This window comes from Oncorhynchus kisutch, unplaced genomic scaffold (genome assembly GCF_002021735.2).
Source record: "Oncorhynchus kisutch isolate 150728-3 unplaced genomic scaffold, Okis_V2 scaffold3885, whole genome shotgun sequence".
NCBI lineage: Eukaryota > Metazoa > Chordata > Actinopteri > Salmoniformes > Salmonidae > Oncorhynchus > Oncorhynchus kisutch.
This window is the reverse complement of record NW_022265830.1, coordinates 160,130-175,145: the sequence shown is the minus strand read 5'-3', so window position 1 is coordinate 175,145 and position 15,016 is coordinate 160,130. Positions and strand designations below refer to the sequence as shown.

The window sequence follows — 15,016 nt, the reverse complement described above, 5'->3', positions numbered from 1 at the left end:
CAACAACATGGTAGCAACACAACATGACAACACAGCACGGCACCAACACAACATGACAACACAGCATGGTAGCAACACAACATGACAACAACATGGTAGCAACACAACATGGTAGCAACACATGACAACACAGCATGGTAGCAACACAACATGACAACACAGCACGCACCAACACAACATGACAACACAGCATGGTAGCAACACAACATGACAACAACATGGTAGCTACACAACATGGCAGCAGAACATGACAACACAGCATGGTAGCAACACAACATGGTAGCAACACATGACAACAACATGGTAGCAACACATGACAACAACATGGTAGCAACACATGACAACACAGCATGGTAGCAACACAACATGGTAGCAACACATGACAACAACATGGTAGCAACACATGACAACAACATGGTAGCAACACAACATGACAACACAGCACGGCACCAACACAACATGACAACACAGCACGGTAGCAACACAACATGACAACACATCATGGCAGCAACACAACTTGACAACACAGCATGGCAGCAACACAACATGACAACACATCATGGCAGCAACACAACTTGACAACACAGCATGGCAGCAACACAACTTGACAACACAGCATGCATATTTTTTTTATTTCACCTTTATTTAACAAGGCAAGTCAGTTAAGAACAAATTCTTATTTACAATGACGACCTACCAAAAGGCAAAAGGCCTCCTGCGGGGATGGGGGCTCTCCATGATTGAGTCTTTGAATGAGGAGATTGAGATAAAACTGTCCGGTTTGAGTGTTTTTTGCAGCTCGTTCCAGTCGCTAGCTGCAGTGAACTGAAAAGAGGAGCGACCCAGGGATGTGTGTGCTTTGGGGACCTTTAACAGAATGACTGGCAGAACGGGTGTTGTGTGGAGGATGAGGGCTGCAGTAGGTATCTCAGATAGGGGGGGGAGTGAGGCCTCAGAGGGTTGTGGAGGATGAGGGCTGCAGTAGATATCTCAGATAGGGGTGTGTGAGGCCTAAGAGGGTTTAATAAATAAGCATCAACCAGTGGGTTTTGCGACAGGGTCTACAGAGATGACCAGTTTACAGAGGAGTATAAAGTGCAGTGATGTGTCCTAGAAGAAGAAGGACAACATTCCCCCCAGCCTGCTACCGTTGACACCAGACAGGAAGGAAAACATTCCCCCCACATGCTACCGTTGACACCAGACAGGAAGGACAACATTCCCCCCAGCCTGCTACCGTTGACACCAGACAGGAAGGAAAACATTCCCCCCACATGCTACCGTTGACACCAGACAGGAAGGACAACATTCCCCCCAGCCTGCTACCGTTGCACCAGACAGGAAGGACAACATTCCCCCCAGCCTGCTACCGTTGCACCAGACAGGAAGGAAAACATTCCCCCCAGCCTGCTACCGTTGCACCAGACAGGAAGGAAAACATTCCCCCCAGCCTGCTACTGTTGACACCAGACAGGAAGGACAACATTCCCCCCAGCCTGCTACCGTTGCACCAGACAGGAAGGAAAACATTCCCCCCAGCCTGCTACCGTTGACACCAGACAGGAAGGACAACATTCCCCCCAGCCTGCTACCGTTGACACCAGACAGGAAGGAAAACATTCCCCCCAGCCTGCTACCGTTGACACCAGACAGGAAGGAAAACATTCCCCCCAGCCTGCTACCGTTGACACCAGACAGGAAGGACAACATTCCCCCCAGCCTGCTACCGTTGACACCAGACAGGAAGGACAACATTCCCCCCAGCCTGCTACCGTTGACACCAGACAGGAAGGACAACATTCCCCCCAGCCTGCTACCGTTGACACCAGACAGGAAGGACAACATTCCCCCCACATGCTACCGTTGACACCAGACAGGAAGGACAACATTCCCCTCAGCCTGCTACCGTTGACACCAGACAGGAAGGACAACATTCCCCCCACCATTACACCACCTCCCCCAGCCTGCTACCGTTGACACCAGACAGGAAGGGGCCACGGATTGATACTGCTTACGCCAAATCCTGACTCTGCCATCAGCGTGACGCAACAGGAACCTGAATTCGTCGGGGGGACCGAGCAATGTTTTTCGACTACTCAATTATCCAGTGTTGGTGATGTCCCAGTGACAGGGACACCTTGTTTTTAGCTGATAGGAGAGGAACCCCGATGTGGTCGTCTGTAGCCAATCCGTGACAAGGACCGACGAGTTGTGTGTTCCCGAGATGCCGTTCTGCACACCACTGTTGTACTGCACTGTTATTTGTCTGTTAGCTATTCTAGTTCCAACTTGGAGCTGATTTCTCCCACCAGGGCTGTCGCTGACTGGATGTTATTTGTCTGTTAGCTATTCTAGTTCCAACTTGGAGCTGATTTCTCCCACTAGGGCTGTCGCTGACTGGATGTTTTTTGTTTGCCGCACCAACCCTAGACAGCGTCGTGCGGAAAAGCCCAGGAGTCCAGCTCTTTTCTGAGACACTGGATCAGGCTTGCCTGGCAGCGGAGATCAGACCACGTTCAAAGTCGCTTAGGTCCCTCGCCCCTTCTAAATGTCAACGGAACAGTAACTGAATGCCTCGAAGCCTGTCTGCCTGATTTATATAGCAAGACACAGCCACGTGACTCACTGTCTATAGGACTGTGTATTTAGAGTTTTAGAATTTAGAATATTGTGTATTTAGAGATTTAGAATGTTAGAATTTAGTTTTAGAAATTAGAATAGTGTATTTAGAGGTTTAGAGTTTTAGAATTTAGTTTTAGAATTTAGAATATTGTTCTAGGGGGAAGGGGGAGAAAGAGAGAGTGACAGACAGAGAGAGGACTCTCTCCCTGTGGCAACCATCTCGTAGTCATTGTTCTGAGGGCAGATATTGTTACAACCTCCGCTCCTCCCCGCCAGACAGCCTGCTGAATGTTACCATGGCAATCACCTAGCGTCTAGGGCCCATCAGCCATGCTGCCTCATCACGACTCGGGTTACTAACAGCATAGTCAGGTTACACAGCTTGAGACAGCCTGTATTTATTTATATGTATTTCACCTTTATTTAACTAGTTAGTTAAGAACAAATTCTTATTTACAATGACGGCCTATGCCGGCCAAAACCTGACCCGGACGATGTTGGGCCAATAGCGGGACACCCAATGGGACTCCAAAATCACGGCCGGTTGTGATTTTACGACATGGCCCCCTGCTGATCCATCACGACTGGTAACCGTGCCAACGTAACCGGGGTTTACAACTGATTTCTTCTGTCGCGACGTCCCTCTAAAGACCTTCTGCTAGCCTGCTAGCCCCGGCCCGCTAGCCGTCTGAATCGCCGTGTCTCCAGTTCGCCCAGCTACTCACAGGACCCAATGATCACTCGGCTACGCACACCTCTCCCTAATGTCAATATACCTTGTCCATTGCTGTTTTGGTTAGTAATTATGGCCTTATTTCACTGTAGAGCCTCTAGCCCTGCTCAATAAGCCTTAGCTAAGCCTTTAGTTCCACCTCCCACACATGCGATGACCTCACCTGGTTTAAATGATGTTTCTAGAGACAATATCTCTCTCATTATCACTCAATGCCTAGGTTTACCTCCACTGTATTCACATCCTACCATACCTTTGTCGGTACATTATGCCTTGAATCTATTCTACCGCGCCCAGAAACCTGCTCCTTTTACTCTCTGTTCCGGACGTACTAGACAACCAGTTCTTATATCCTTTAGCCGTATCCTTATCCTACTCCTCCTCTGTTCCTCTGGTGATGTAGAGGTGAATCCAGGCCCTGCAGTGCTTAGCTCCACTCCTATTCCCCAGGCGCTATCATGTGTTGACTTCTGTAACCGTAAAAGCCTTGGATTCATGCATGTTAACATTAGAAACCTCCTCCCTAAGCTTGTTTTATTCACTGCCTTAGCACACTCTGCCAACCCGGATGTCCTAGTCGTGTCTGAATCCTGGCTTAGGAAGACCACCAAAAAACCCAAAATTTCCATCCCTAACTATACCATTTTCCGACAAGATAGAACTGCCAAAGGGGGCGGAGTTGTAATCTACTGCAGAGTCTGCACAGCCTGCAGAGTTCTGTCTTACTATTCAGGTCTGTGCCCAAACAATTTGAGCTTCTACTTTAAAAATGCACATTTCCAGAAACTCTCTAAAAACAAGTCTCTCACAGTTGCCGCCTGCTACCGACCTTCTGCCCCCAGCTGTGCCCTGGACTCCATATGTGAATTGATCGCCCCCCAACTATCTTCAGACCTTGTGCTGTTAGGTGACCTAAACTGGGACATGCTTAACACCCCAGCCATCCTACAATCTAAGCTTGATGCCCTCAATCTCACACAAATTATCAATGAACCTACCAGGTACAACCCCAAATCCGTAAACACGGGCACTGCTGTCTTCAACCAGGATATCAGCGATCACTGCCTCATTGCCTGCGTCCGTAATGGGTCTGCGGTCAAACGACCACCCCTCATCACTGTCAAACGCTCCCTAAAACACTTAAGTGAGCAGGCCTTTCTAATCGACCTGACGAGGGTATCCTGGAAGGATATTGACCTCATCCCGTCAGTAGCGGATGACTGGTTATTCTTTAAAAGTGCCTTCCTCACCATCTTAAAAAAGCATGCCCCATTCAGAAAATGTAGAACCAGTAAGGATAGCTTTTTCAAACAGAAATTTGCATTTGCAACTCAAAAAAGTTCTGGGACACTGTGAAGTCCATGGAGAATAAGAGCACCTCCTTCCAGCTGCCCAATGCACTGAGGCTAGGTAACACTGTCACCACTGATAATTCCATGATAATTGAGAATTTCAATAATCATTTTTCTATGGCTGGCCATGCTTTCCACCTGGCTACCCCTACACTGGTTAACAGCCCTGCACCACCCACAGCACCCCGCCAAAGCCCCGACAGCAACTTGACCAAGCCTCCCCCAAATCCAGATAGCTGTTCTGAAAGAGCTGCAAAATCTGGACCCCTACAAATCAGCCGGGCTAGACAATCTGGACCCTCTCTAAAATTATCAGCAGAAATTGTTGCAACCCCTATTACAAGCCTTTTCAACCCCTCTTTCGTGTTGTCTGAGATTCCCAAAGATCGGAAAGCTGCTGTGGAGACAAATCTAGACCAAAACTGCTACAGACCTATATCTATTGTTGCTAACATTTACGATAGCAAATTTCAATTTACAAAAAAAAAAATTGACATTTTCGTCTTTTGAGCTTCTAGTCATGAAATCTATGCAGCCTACTCAATCACTTTTTATAGCTACTGTTTACAGGCCTCCTGGGCCATATACAGCGTTTCTCACTGAGTTCCCTGAATTCCTATCGGACCTTGTAGTCATAGCAGATAATATTCTAATCTTTGGTGACTTTAATATTCACATGGAAAAGTCCACAGACCCACTCCAAAAGGCTTTCGGAGCCATCATCGACTCAGTGGGTTTTGTCCAACATGTCTCTGGACCCACTCACTGTCACAGTCATACGCTGGACCTAGTTTTGTCCCATGGAATAAATGTGGTGGATCTTAATGTTTTTCCTCATAATCCTGGACTATCGGACCACCATTTTATTACGTTTGCAATTGCAACAAATAATCTGCTTAGACCCCAACCAAGGAACATCAAAAGTCGTGCTATAAATTCACAGACAACACAAAGATTCCTTGATGCCCTTCCAGACTCCCTCTGCCTACCCAAGGACGCCAGAGGACAAAAATCAGTTAAAAACCTAACTGAGGATCTCAATTTAACCTTGCGCAATACCCTAGATGCAGTTGCACCCCTAAAAACTAAAAAAATGTCTCATAAGAAACTAGCTCCCTGGTACACATAAAATAACCGAGCTCTGAAGCAAGCTTCCAGAAAATTGGAACGGAAATGGCGCCACACCAAACTGGAAGTCTTCCGACTAGCTTGGAAGGACGGTACCGTGCAGTACCGTAGAGCCCTTACTGCTGCTCGATCATCCTATTTTTCTAACTTAATTGAGGAAAATAAGAACAATCCGAAATTCCTTTTTAATACTGTCGCAAATCTAACTAAAAAGCAGCATTCCCCAAGAGAGGATGACTTTCACTTTAGCAGTGATAAACTTCTTTGAGGAAAAGATTATGATTATTAGAAAGCAAATTACGGACTCCTCTTTAAACCTGCGTATTCCTCCAAACCTCAGTTGTCCTGAGTCTGCACAACTCTGCCAGGACCTAGGATCAAGAGAGACGCTCAAGTGTTTTAGTACTATATCTCTTGACACAATGATGAAAATAATCATGGCCTCTAAACCTTCAAGCTGCATACTGGACCCTATTCCAACTAAACTACTGAAAGAGCTGCTTCCTGTGCTTGGCCCTCCTATGTTGAACATAATAAACGGCTCTCTATCCACTGGATGTGTACCAAACTCACTAAAAGTGGCAGTAATAAAGCCTCTCTTGAAAAAGCCAAACCTTGACCCAGAAAATATAAAAAACTATCGGCCTATATCGAATCTTCCATTCCTCTCAAAAATTTTAGAGAAAGCTGTTGCGCAGCAACTCACTGCCTTCCTGAAGACAAACAATGTATACGAAATGCTTCAGTCTGGTTTTAGACCCCATCATAGCACTGAGACGGCACTTGTGAAGGTGGTAAATGACATTTTAATGGCATCGGACCGAGGCTCTGCATCTGTCCTCGTGCTCCTAGACCTTAGTGCTGCTTTTGATACCATCGATCACCACATTCTTTTGGAGAGATTGGAAACCCAAATTGGTCTACACGGACATGTTCTGGCCTGGTTTAGATCTTATCTGTCGGAAAGATATCAGTTTGTCTCTGTGAATGGTTTGTCCTCTGACAAATCAACTGTAAATTTCGGTGTTCCTCAAGGTTCCGTTTTAGGACCACTATTGTTTTCACTATATATTTTACCTCTTGGGGATGTTATTCGAAAACATAATGTAAACTTTCACTGCTATGCGGATGACACACAGCTGTACATTTCAATGAAACATGGTGAAGCCCCAAAATTGCCCTCGCTAGAAGCATGTGTTTCAGACATAAGGAAGTGGATGGCTGCAAACGTTCTACTATTAAACTCGGACAAAACAGAGATGCTTGTTCTAGGTCCCAAGAAACAAAGAGATCTTCTGTTGAATCTGACAATTAATCTTAATGGTTGTACAGTCGTCTCAAATAAAACTGTGAAGGACCTCGGCGTTACTCTGGACCCTGATCTCTCTTTTGAAGAACATATCAAGACCATTTCGAGGACAGCTTTTTTCCATCTACGTAACATTGCAAAAATCAGAAACTTTCTGTCCAAAAATGATGCAGAAAAATTTATCCATGCTTTTGTCACTTCTAGGTTAGACTACTGCAATGCTCTATTTTCCGGCTACCCGGATAAAGCACTAAATAAACTTCAGTTAGTGCTAAATACGGCTGCTAGAATCCTGACTAGAACCAAAAAATTTGATCATATTACTCCAGTGCTAGCCTCTCTACACTGGCTTCCTGTCAAAGCAAGGGCTGATTTCAAGGTTTTACTGCTAACCTACAAAGCATTACATGGGCTTGCTCCTACCTATCTCTCTGATTTGGTCCTGCCGTACATACCTACACGTACGCTACGGTCACAAGACGCAGGCCTCCTAATTGTCCCTAGAATTTCTAAGCAAACAGCTGGAGGCAGGGCTTTCTCCTATAGAGCTCCATTTTTATGGAACGGTCTGCCTACCCATGTCAGAGACGCAAACTCGGTCTCAACCTTTAAGTCTTTACTGAAGACTCATCTCTTCAGTGGGTCATATGATTGAGTGTAGTCTGGCCCAGGAGTGGGAAGGTGAACGGAAAGGCTCTGGAGCAACGAACCGCCCTTGCTGTCTCTGCCTGGCCGGTTCCCCTCTTTCCACTGGGATTCTCTGCCTCTAACCCTATTACAGGGGCTGAGTCACTGGCTTGCTGGGGCTCTCTCATGCCATCCCTGGAGGGGGTGCGTCACCTGAGTGGGTTGATTCACTGTTGTGGTCATCCTGTCTGGGTTGGCGCCCCCCCCTTGGGTTGTGCCGTGGCGGAGATCTTTGTGGGCTATACTCAGCCTTGTCTCAGGATGGTAAGTTGGTGGTTGAAGATATCCCTCTAGTGGTGTGGGGGCTGTGCTTTGGCAAAGTGGGTGGGGTTATATCCTTCCTGTTTGGCCCTGTCCGGGGGTGTCCTCGGATGGGGCCACAGTGTCTCCTGACCCCTCCTGTCTCAGCCTCCAGTATTTATGCTGCAGTAGTTTATGTGTCGGGGGGCTGGGGTCAGTTTGTTATATCTGGAGTACTTCTCCTGTCCTATTCGGTGTCCTGTGTGAATCTAAGTGTGCGTTCTCTAATTCTCTCCTTCTCTCTTTCTTTCTCTCTCTCGGAGGACCTGAGCCCTAGGACCATGCCCCAGGACTACCTGACATGATGACTCCTTGCTGTCCCCAGTCCACCTGGCCATGCTGCTGTTCCAGTTTCAACTGACCTGAGCCCTAGGACCATGCCCCAGGACTACCTGACATGATGACTCCTTGCTGTCCCCAGTCCACCTGGCCATGCTGCTGCTCCAGTTTCAACTTCCACCTGACTGTGCTGCTGCTCCAGTTTCAACTGTTCTGCCTTATTATTATTCGACCATGCTGGTCATTTATGAACATTTGAACATCTTGGCCATGTTCTGTTATAATCTCCACCCGGCACAGCCAGAAGAGGACTGGCCACCCCACATAGCCTGGTTCCTCTCTAGGTTTCTTCCTAGGTATTGGCCTTTCTAGGGAGTTTTTCCTAGCCACCGTGCTTCTACACCTGCATTGCTTGCTGTTTGGGGTTTTCGGCTGGGTTTCTGTACAGCACTTTGAGATATCAGCTGATGTACGAAGGGCTATATTAATAAATTTGATTTGATTTGATATCCTACCCTGCCTTTCTAAGGTCTTTGAAAGCAAAGTTAACAAACAGGTCACCGACAATTTCGAATCCCACCGTACCTTCTCCACTGTGCAATCTGGTTTCAGAGCTGGTCATGGGTGCACCTCAGCCAAGCTCAAGGTCCTAAACGATATCAAAACCGCCATAGATAAAAGACAGTACTATGCAGCCGTCTTCATCGACCTGGCCAAGGCTTTCGACTCTGTCAATCACCACATTTTTATCGGCAGACAATAGCCTTGGCTTCTCAAATGATTGCCCCGCCTGGTTCACCAACTACTTCTCAGACAGGGTTCAGTGTGTCAAATCGGAGGACCTGTTGTCCGGACCTCTGGCAGTCTCTATGGGGGTGCCACAGGGTTCAATTCCCGGACCGACACTTTTCTCTGTAAACATCAATGATGTTGCTCTTGCTGCTGGTGATTCTCTGATCCACCTCTACGCAGACGACACCATTCTGTATACTTCTGGCCCTTCTTTGGGCACTGTGTTAACTAACCTCCAGAAGAGCTTCAATGCCATACAACTCTCCTTCCGTGGCCTCCAACTGCTCTTAAATGCAAGTAAAACTAAATGCATGCTCTTCAACCGATCGCTGCCCACACCTTCCCACCCGCCTAGCATCACTACTCTGGACGGTGCTGACTTAGAGTATGTGGACAACTACAAATACCTAGGTGTCTGGTTAGACTGTAAACCCTCCTTCCAGACTCACATTGAGCATCTCCAATCCAAAATTAAATCTAGAATCGGCTTCCTAATTCGCAACATATTTACCTACCTCATCCCCATACTGTTTTTATTTATGTACTTTTCTGCTCTTTTGCACACCAGTATCTCTACTTGCACTCCAGTGTTAATCTGCTAAATTGTAATTATTCTCTCCTATGGCCTATTTATTGCCTACATGCCTTTTGCACACAATGTATGTAGACTATTGTTTTCTACTGTGTTATTGACTTGTTTATTGTGTTATTGACTTGTTTATTGTTTACTCCATGTGTAACTCTGTGTTGTCTGTTCACACTGCTATGCTTTATCTTGGCCAGGTCGCAGTTGTAAATGAGAACTTGTTCTCAACTAGCCTACCTGGTTAAATAAAGGTGTTCTCAACTAGCCTACCTGGTTAAATAAAGGTGTTCTCAACTAGCCTACCTGGTTAAATAAAGGTGAAATAAATAAATACATTTTAAAAATGGAAGCTGTGTTTATGAGCCAGATGACAGAGGTACAATCTCATTACAAAAATGTTTTAAAATGGTTTGGCTGTCCCCATGGGATAACCCAGAAAACTACAATATCAGAACAAGGCAGAAGGAAAACACATACCTGAGTTGACATACCTGAGTCTACAAAGAATCAGTCTCACCCCCCCCCGCCTCACCTCTCTGTCTGTCTGTCTGTCTGTCTGTCTGTCTGTCTGTCTGTCTGTCTGTCTGTCTGTCTGTCTGTCTGTCTGTCTGTCTGTCCTTCCCTCCATCTCACATACCTGAGTCTATGTTTACAAAGAATCAGTCTCACCTCTCTGTCTGTCTGTCTGTCTGTCTGTCTGTCTGTCTGTCTGTCTGTCTGTCTGTCTGTCTGTCCCCATGGGATAACCCAGAAAGCTACCATATCAAAACAAGGCAGAAGGAAAACACATACCTGTCTGTCTGTCTGTCTGTCCTCCCTCTCTCTCTTTAACTAGTCTGACCAGCTCTTGGTCTGTAGAATAGCACACAGAAAGAGAAAGTCAGATTGGTTATATTTCTCTCCTTCTAATTCCTTGTGAGGGAACCATTTTATTTGACCTAATGAGTACAACACAGCTTTGGTTACACCCCATAGCTGAGGGAAGGAGGGGTGGTGTTCATAAAATCAGTTTACTGGGCCTTTACTAGTCCGGTATTAACAGACCTTTACTAGTCCTGTATTACTAGTCCTGTATTAACAGACCTTTACTAGTCCTGTATTAACAGACCTTTACTAGTCCTGTGTTACTAGTCCTGTATTAACAGACCTTTAACTAGTCCTGTATTACTAGTCCTGTATTACTAGTCCTGTATTACTAGTCCTGTATTACTAGTCCTATATTACTAGTCCTGTATTACTAGTCCTGTATTAACAGACCTTTACTAGTCCTGTATTAACAGACCTTTACTAGTCCTGTATTAACAGACCTTTACTAGTCCTGTATTAACAGACCTTTACTAGTCCTGTATTAACAGACCTTTACTAGTCCTGTATTAACAGACCTTTACTAGTCCTGTATTAACAGACCTTTACTAGTCCTGTATTAACAGACCTTTACTAGTCCTGTATTAACAGACCTTTACTAGTCCTGTATTAACAGACCTTTACTAGTCCTGTATTAGTGGACCTTTACTAGTCCTGTGTTAACAGACCTTTACTAGTCCTGTGTTAATAGACCTTTACTAGTCCTGTATTAACAGACCTTTACTAGTCCTGTGTTAACAGACCTTTACTAGTCCTGTGTTAACAGACCTTTACTAGTCCTGTGTTAACAGACCTTTACTAGTCCTGTGTTAACAGGCCTTTACTAGTCCTGTATTAACAGACCTTTACTAGTCCTGTATTAACAGACCTTTACTAGTCCTGTATTAGAGGACCTTTACTAGTCCTGTGTTAACAGACCTTTACTAGTCCTGTATTAGTGGACCTTTACTAGTCCTGTATTAACAGACCTTTACTAGTCCTGTATTAGTGGACCTTTACTAGTCCTGTATTAACAGACCTTTACTAGTCCTGTATTAACAGACCTTTACTAGTCCTGTATTAACAGACCTTTACTAGTCCTGTGTTAGTGGACCTTTACTAGTCCTGTATTAACAGACCTTTACTAGTCCTGTATTAACAGACCTTTACTAGTCCTGTATTAACAGACCTTTACTAGTCCTGTATTAACAGACCTTTACTAGTCCTGTATTAGAGGACCTTTACTAGTCCTGTATTAACAGACCTTTACTAGTCCTGTATTAACAGACCTTTACTAGTCCTGTATTAACAGACCTTTACTAGTCCTGTATTAACAGACCTTTACTAGTCCTGTATTAACAGACCTTTACTAGTCCTGTATTAGTGGACCTTTACCAGTCCTGTGTTAACAGACCTTTACTAGTCCTGTGTTAATAGACCTTACTAGTCCTGTATTAACAGACCTTTACTAGTCCTGTGTTAACAGACCTTTACTAGTCCTGTGTTAACAGACCTTTACTAGTCCTGTGTTAACAGACCTTTACTAGTCCTGTGTTAACAGGCCTTTACTAGTCCTGTATTAACAGACCTTTACTAGTCCTGTATTAACAGACCTTTACTAGTCCTGTATTAACAGACCTTTACTAGTCCTGTATTAGAGGACCTTTACTAGTCCTGTGTTAACAGACCTTTACTAGTCCTGTGTTAACAGACCTTTACTAGTCCTTTATTAGTGGACCTTTACTAGTCCTGTATTAACAGACCTTTACTAGTCCTGTATTAGTGGACCTTTACTAGTCCTGTATTAACAGACCTTTACTAGTCCTATATTAACAGACCTTTACTAGTCCTGTGTTAGTGGACCTTTACTAGTCCTGTATTAACAGACCTTTACTAGTCCTGTATTAACAGACCTTTACTAGTCCTGTATTAACAGACCTTTACTAGTCCTGTATTAGAGGACCTTTACTAGTCCTGTATTAACAGACCTTTACTAGTCCTGTATTAACAGACCTTTACTAGTCCTGTATTAACAGACCTTTACTAGTCCTGTATTAACAGACCTTTACTAGTCCTGTATTAGTGGACCTTTACTAGTCCTGTGTTAACAGACCTTTACTAGTCCTGTGTTAATAGACCTTTACTAGTCCTGTATTAACAGACCTTTACTAGTCCTGTGTTAACAGACCTTTACTAGTCCTGTGTTAACAGACCTTTACTAGTCCTGTGTTAACAGACCTTTACTAGTCCTGTGTTAACAGGCCTTTACTAGTCCTGTATTAACAGACCTTTACTAGTCCTGTATTAACAGACCTTTACTAGTCCTGTATTAACAGACCTTTACTAGTCCTGTATTAGAGGACCTTTACTAGTCCTGTGTTAACAGACCTTTACTAGTCCTGTATTAGTGGACCTTTACTAGTCCTGTATTAACAGACCTTTACTAGTCCTGTATTAGTGGACCTTTACTAGTCCTGTATTAACAGACCTTTACTATTCCTGTATTAACAGACCTTTACTAGTCCTGTGTTAGTGGACCTTTACTAGTCCTGTATTAACAGACCTTTACTAGTCCTGTATTAACAGACCTTTACTAGTCCTGTATTAGTGGACCTTTACTAGTCCTGTATTAACAGACCTTTACTAGTCCTGTATTAGATGACCTTTACTAGTCCTGTATTAACAGACCTTTACTAGTCCTGTATTAACAGACCTTTACTAGTCCTGTATTAACAGACCTTTACTAGTCCTGTATTAACAGACCTTTACTAGTCCTGTATTAACAGACCTTTACTAGTCCTGTATTAGTGGACCTTTACTAGTCCTGTGTTAACAGACCTTTACTAGTCCTGTGTTAATAGACCTTTACTAGTCCTGTATTAACAGACCTTTACTAGTCCTGTGTTAACAGACCTTTACTAGTCCTGTGTTAACAGACCTTTACTAGTCCTGTGTTAACAGACCTTTACTAGTCCTGTGTTAACAGGCCTTTACTAGTCCTGTATTAACAGACCTTTACTAGTCCTGTATTAACAGACCTTTACTAGTCCTGTATTAACAGACCTTTACTAGTCCTGTATTAACAGACCTTTACTAGTCCTGTATTAACAGACCTTTACTAGTCCTGTATTAGAGGACCTTTACTAGTCCTGTATTAACAGACCTTTACTAGTCCTGTATTAACAGACCTTTACTAGTCCTGTATTAACAGACCTTTACTAGTCCTGTATTAACAGACCTTTACTAGTCCTGTATTAGTGGACCTTTACTAGTCCTGTGTTAACAGACCTTTACTAGTCCTGTGTTAATAGACCTTTACTAGTCCTGTATTAACAGACCTTTACTAGTCCTGTGTTAACAGACCTTTACTAGTCCTGTGTTAACAGACCTTTACTAGTCCTGTGTTAACAGACCTTTACTAGTCCTGTGTTAACAGGCCTTTACTAGTCCTGTATTAACAGACCTTTACTAGTCCTGTATTAACAGACCTTTACTAGTCCTGTATTAACAGACCTTTACTAGTCCTGTATTAGAGGACCTTTACTAGTCCTGTGTTAACAGACCTTTACTAGTCCTGTATTAGTGGACCTTTACTAGTCCTGTATTAACAGACCTTTACTAGTCCTGTATTAGTGGACCTTTACTAGTCCTGTATTAACAGACCTTTACTATTCCTGTATTAACAGACCTTTACTAGTCCTGTGTTAGTGGACCTTTACTAGTCCTGTATTAACAGACCTTTACTAGTCCTGTATTAACAGACCTTTACTAGTCCTGTATTAGTGGACCTTTACTAGTCCTGTATTAACAGACCTTTACTAGTCCTGTATTAGAGGACCTTTACTAGTCCTGTATTAACAGACCTTTACTAGTCCTGTATTAACAGACCTTTACTAGTCCTGTATTAACAGACCTTTACTAGTCCTGTATTAACAGACCTTTACTAGTCCTGTATTAACAGACCTTTACTAGTCCTGTATTAGTGGACCTTTACTAGTCCTGTGTTAACAGACCTTTACTAGTCCTGTGTTAATAGACCTTTACTAGTCCTGTATTAACAGACCTTTACTAGTCCTGTGTTAACAGACCTTTACTAGTCCTGTGTTAACAGACCTTTACTAGTCCTGTGTTAACAGACCTTTACTAGTCCTGTGTTAACAGGCCTTTACTAGTCCTGTATTAACAGACCTTTACTAGTCCTGTATTAACAGACCTTTACTAGTCCTGTATTAACAGACCTTTACTAGTCCTGTATTAGAGGACCTTTACTAGTCCTGTGTTAACAGACCTTTACTAGTCCTGTATTAGTGGACCTTTACTAGTCCTGTATTAACAGAACTTTACTAGTCCTGTATTAGTGGACCTTTACTAGTCCTGTGTTAACA

At 44.0% G+C, this 15,016-nt stretch overlaps 1 protein-coding gene across 2 annotated transcripts in view; it reads right to left on the bottom strand.

The window, feature by feature from the left end:
- The window catches only part of LOC116372071 (2-hydroxyacylsphingosine 1-beta-galactosyltransferase-like), a 75,812-nt gene that overhangs the window by 54,840 nt on the left and 5,956 nt on the right, over window positions 1-15,016 (bottom strand). Inside the window, exon 2 of one of the 2 annotated variants that reach the window (XM_031821150.1) lies at window positions 10,581-10,640. The exons of the other annotated variant lie outside the window; for it this stretch is intronic. The gene's annotated coding sequence lies outside the window, so the exon portion shown is untranslated. The remainder of the gene's footprint in view (window positions 1-10,580; window positions 10,641-15,016) is intronic. 2 annotated transcript variants of the gene reach the window in all.